Here is a 5,801-nt window from a genome sequence, read left to right as displayed (position 1 = left end):
TATTAATTAAGATTATATTTATGTGAACATTGAAAACTTTTCATTGATTTTTTGATCAAATGTATATAAAAAGTAAAAAATAAATCTAACCTAAACTTATGAAAAGGGATATTCTCTAGCCTATATCTTCTTTTCCAATTCCTACTCCCAAGAAACAACTACTTTGAATGACATTTAGTTGATTGTTATGTTATTTACCTAATATTTTAAAATAACATGCTATTGCTAGGTTTTTTTCTTTTAGTTTTAATTGTCATCGTAGCACTTCACATTATAGAAGATGAGGATTTAGCTTTCTCATATTATTACTCTTATACCCAGGAAAGTGAGGCTCTTGCCTTGGCCCTGTCCCTCAATGGGCTTTGGTGTCTAAGTGCTTTTCTTCTGCCTAGGACTTACCTGATCTGGCAGTGCCTCCCAGGTGGAGCACTTCAAGCTAGGACCAGGTCTCAAGTGGACACAGGTCCCAGTTTTTCATCTTCAGGATTCTTTCTCATCTAAATCTGTGTCTAGGGTCAATCAGATGTCCTAAAGTTTCAGGATTCATGTCTACAAGGATTTCCCAGGACCCTAAGGCCCGACCTAGTGGCACAGGGTACCCTGGAGTGTAGGTCATTCTTGCCAGATGATGTGCTATTTCTTTCTGAAAATCATGGGACTTTGGGCTGTGACACTACTATGATACACTGAATTTTGATGACTCTCACGTAAAACATAGGCTGCCCTCAGGATTCTGGACAACCAGTGCTAGAACCCTAGACTGGAGGATTGAAGGCAGCTTTGCTCTTGAGCTGTGTGTGAGGACCCATTTATCAGCTCTGGCCTATCTATGCTTAGACCCCAGTGCAACCTCTGGTTTAGAGCTCCTGAAAGAGTACATGCATTATTTACCCTGTGGACCCCAGCAGTGAAACACAGGGCGGTCACCCCACACTCTCTTCATACTCTGCACCACAGGTCAGACATTCAGTTAGGAGTGGCCATTCTATATCTTCTGACAGTCTTTAAGAATGTCACTTGGCAATGTCAGTAGACTCTTCTGATCAATTTCTTTTCTTGTCTCCAAGCTATTGTGCTCTCATGAGTTGATTGTAAAATTTACTAAAAATGAAAAGCACAATCATTGCACCAAGAGGCCCACTCCTCCCTACATCCATTGTCCCTTTGCCAGTCCTCCATACTGGTGGTAAGATGGAAAACGATGGTGTCATCAATATTTAAAGAGATCTCATTCTAGGAAGGCAGTGAGAGCTGAAAGAGTTCAAAAGAAGACTGTCAAGATCTGAGAAGGGTCAACATTTTATTCACTTTCAAGCTAATAAGTTAGTCTTTTATTTCAAGGATTGTGGAAAATAAAATAAGATGCCTGGGTCAGAGATAAAAGTCTTTTTTGTATATGGTTCAAAAAATGACAAACCAGATGATGGGTCAAAAAGTCAGCCAAGTAGCCTTCAACATAGCAATTTCCTTAGCACAGTTGATGAACTTTTCTAAGAGCATTTCTTTTTCATTTTCTACCTCCTCACTACAGTCATATCATTCTTAGTTTTCTGTGTTACAGTCAAAATCATTAGTTTGTTGGCGGCTACTTCTGGAAATAGTGGTTCAAAATCTCTTCGCAGCAATTCCAGACATGTTTGGATTGCACACTCTACTCTGGCACTTTCAAAGTAAGTTTCTGCTCTGTTAATTTATTGCTCAAAAGTGCATCATTACCCTGAAATTCATTCACATATTGTGCCATAACAAACTCATGTCTTTCACTGGTTAAAGGTTCTGCTAGAACATCAGGTAAAGTTTATGAACTTGGCTTTTCTTCTGTGATGCAGTCCCATTGAGGTGACAATCAAAACCTATGTTCCCAGGAACCTGGAATCACTGATCCTGAGGTCCAAATGGTCCCATAGTTTCATCAGGCAAGACTGTTCGATAGCAGATATCTGTAGGTGCAGTGGCCACATGAGACTCATCAGAACCTGAAGATCCTGCAGCTGAAAGGGCTCTGGGATTGACAACCCTTTTAACTAAAGAGCAAAATCCTGGGTGATAGGAAACCAGTCCGGCTCTGTTACAGAGCACTTCACTCTTTATGACAGTCTCTAGGTCCATCCACATCTCTGCAAAGGGCACAATTTCATTCCTTTTTATGGCTGAGTAATATTCCATTGTATATATGTACCACATCTTCTTTATTCATTCCTCTGTTGATGGACATTTAGATTGCTTCCATGTCCTGGCTATTGTAAATAGTGCTGCAGTGAACATTGGGGTGCATGTATCTTTTGGAATTGTGGTTTTCTCAGGGTATATGCCCAGTAGTGGGATTGCTGGGTCATACAATAGTCCTATTTTTAGTTTTTTAAGGAACCTCCATACTGTTCTCCATAGTGGCTGTATCGATTTACTTTCCCACCAACAGTGTGTAAGAGGGTTCCTTCTTCTTCACTCCCTCTCCAGCATTTATTGTTTGTAGATTTTTTAAAAATATCCATTCTGATTGGTGTGAGTTGTTACCTCAGAAAGACAGATGAATGCTATCGACATTTAGGATCCTCTATTGATGATCTTCACTGCTGTAAACTGGTTCATCACAGTGTCTGGGGTACCCATGTGGTTGTAGGAAGCAACTTCACTAATGCAACACCAGACAACCATATTATGAAGAAATTAAGTGGAAACTAGCAGTAATGTCAACTTATTTGCTCTGCTATTTGTAACATTTGGGATGATCTATAAACATTTTCAAAGGCTTCAGTTTTTAAAATTTACTTCCTTGTAGGTATTTATTTCAACGTTTATGAATTTACAATATTGGCAAGTGGTTTGTAACTTTCAAATTTTCATTCATATTATCATTAAATACATCATGAGCACATCCACATTGTAGAGAATGTGGTAACTAATACGTAATCAGGGTATGATTTCATATTGTTATTTTTCCCCTTAACTGGAAAAACCTGTTTTAATTATTTTTCTCCAAGAATAAATCATACATTTGGTTATCAGAAAATAATCTTTGTTACTCATAGCAGAGCAAGCAGCATGAGTATACAAATATTTATGTCAGTTCCCTGACTGATCTCCAATTTCTACTGGTTGTGCAAAGAAGAGCAGATGACACCTGCACACACAGGGATACAGACCTTTTATAATGGGCAATAAGCATCCATGCCCTTTGTCTGAAGAAAGACTATATTTGTATCTTAAGAGATAGCAGAATAGTGGATTCTATTTCTATGCTATAAAATTTCAAACCGTAAATTTAATATAAACAGAAAACAGAATATCATTTAGGTTTTCCTTCTGGATGAAACTTGCATTTGTGATCAACATTAAACAAGCTCAGTGATAATCTTTGGGAGAGTTATTGAAAGGCAGTGTTCCCTGGCAGAACCATAGATGACATAGTATCATGAGTAACAATAAGTCTGAAGACTTATTTTGGGGGAGGGAGGAGGTTCTCACTGATTTTTGAATCTGTGGCTTCATGTTGTTCATTGTTTTTTTTAACTTTCTCAGATAATACTTCTTCAAACTTGACTTCTGCCCCATTCTGTCCTCTTCTTGCACATCAATACATGTATATAAGGCCTTCTCCTGAGTATTTTCTGTTACTTTGTTTTCTGTGTCTTACACTCTTATTTTTCTTATTGCATTAGTATAGATATTTAATTCTGACCTAGTTTTGTTCACTAGTTTACTTTTATTGTACTAATCTAAACTGAAATATATCCTTTGAGTTCTTAGGTTCAGTTATAATTTATTTTTTTTAGTTGGGATTTTTTCTTGAGTACACAAATTTGTCCTTTATATCCTTTGATAAAATGATCAGAGCTATTTTAATGTCAGTCTGATAATTCTAGTATTGTATTTTCCCATGTTGTTCAACTATTTTTATTATTTTTGCTATTTTTATTTATGTCTTAAGTTCCATTGTACTACTAGTTATTTTTAATCTTGGTGGGACATAATGGCCCAACATTGTAGGAATGATTGAGGCCTCGGATAACATAATCTCCCTCTGGGAAGAATTTACATTGATTGTGATAGATAATTCTCATGACTTTTTTTTTTTTAATTGCAGTATAGTTGATTTACAATATTGTGTTAGTTTAAAGTATATAGCACAGTGATTCAGTTATTTATTTATTTTTTGCAGATTACATTTCATTACAGGTTATTAAAAGATACTGAATATAATTCGCTGTGCTATAGAGTAAATCTTTGCTGCTTATCTATTTTACACATAGTAGTTTGTATCTGCTAATCCCATACTCCTAATTTGTCCCTTTCCCTCTCTCTCCCCACTTTGGTAAACATAAATGTGTTTTCTATGTCTGTTAGTCTGTTTCTATTTTGTGTATAGATTCATTTGCACAGCTGTTAACCCTTCTAGACTTCAGACTATACTACAAAGCTACAGTAAGCAACACAGAATGGTACTTGCACAAAAATGGACACACAAATCAATGGAAGAGATTAAAGAGCCCAGAAATAAACCCACACATCTGATGACTTTCTCCATACACCTCTTCTGCCTCTTCTCAGTCATAAAACTTTCTAATTCAGAAGAGGAGATGTGTACATACACAAACACACACACACACCTCTTTCATTAAAAATAAACCTGCCTGGGAAAACCTAAAAAAAAAAAAATAGAAAACTAATATAAAGAAAATTCGAAGCTTCCAAATGAGCAAAAGATCTTTTAAAAAGGTTGGAGAGGCAATAGAACATTTTACCACTACAAGAGAAAGTTAGAAAACAAAGAAATAATATAAAAAGTGGTGAATTATAAACACAAAATTTTATGATAGAAATAAGTGGATAAATTAGGTATCAGCAAATACGGCCTCTACCTATACACATATACACAATACAAAAAAGTCAAAATTTCATTATAAATTGAACAAATCCACTTATATAGTCATATTTTAATACATATTTCAGAACATGATAGTTGAATATAACAAGGTTATGTGAGATTTCATCTAGTTAATATAAAACACATTTTTTTTTTTTTTTGCGGTACGTGGGCCTCTCACTGTTGTGGCCTCTCCCATTGCAGAGCACAGGCTTCAGACACACAGGCTCAGTGGCCATGGCTCACAGGCCCAGCTGCTCCGCGGCATGTGGGATCCTTCTGGACTGGGGCACGATCCCGTGTCCCCTGCATCGGCAGGCAGGCTCTCAACCACTGTGCCACCAGGGAAGCTCCATAAAACTTGTTTAATATTCTACACCTATAAGAGCAAATTCACATGTAATTAAATATAATTTATTAGTTTACAAACTGGATTTCAGATTCTTTCAAGGTAACAACATAATATAATCTCTGTTCCTTTAACCACAATCAAATTACAAGCATTGTAATAGATTTTATCATTGCTGTGCAATGTTATTTGTCCTTTCACACAGGAGAGACTGAATCTCCTGGACTTATTTATTTATTTATTTATTGTGGTAAGCAGGCCTCTCACTATTGTGGCTTCTCCCATTGCGGAGCACAGGCTCCGTACATGCAGGTTCAGTGGCCATGGCTCATGGGCCCAGCCACTCCGCAGCATCTTCCCGGACCGGGGCATGAACCCATGTCCCCTGCATTGGCAGATGGACTCTCAACCACTGGGCACCAGGGAAGCCCTCTCCTGGATTTCTGAATTCAACGTTTTGCCATGTGATTTACTTGGGTGAATTAAATGTGAATGGAAGCAATATGCAGACTGCAAATTTTGAGCATTGTTTTTAGCTTTATTGAAATCTACCTGACAGCAAACATTGTGTAAGTTTAAGGGGTAAAA

At 37.1% G+C, this 5,801-nt stretch overlaps 1 pseudogene; it reads right to left on the bottom strand.

Moving 5' to 3' along the window:
• Window positions 1-1,331: 1,331 nt before the first annotated feature.
• On the bottom strand, window positions 1,332-3,552 carry LOC101279479 (methylmalonic aciduria and homocystinuria type D homolog, mitochondrial-like; annotated as a pseudogene).
• Between the last annotated feature and the right edge of the window lie 2,249 nt (window positions 3,553-5,801).

Source organism: Orcinus orca, chromosome 17 (genome assembly GCF_937001465.1).
Source record: "Orcinus orca chromosome 17, mOrcOrc1.1, whole genome shotgun sequence".
NCBI classification, from domain to species: domain Eukaryota; kingdom Metazoa; phylum Chordata; class Mammalia; order Artiodactyla; family Delphinidae; genus Orcinus; species Orcinus orca.
Note: the sequence above shows the minus strand (reverse complement) of the source record. Positions and strands in the feature narration are given on the sequence as shown.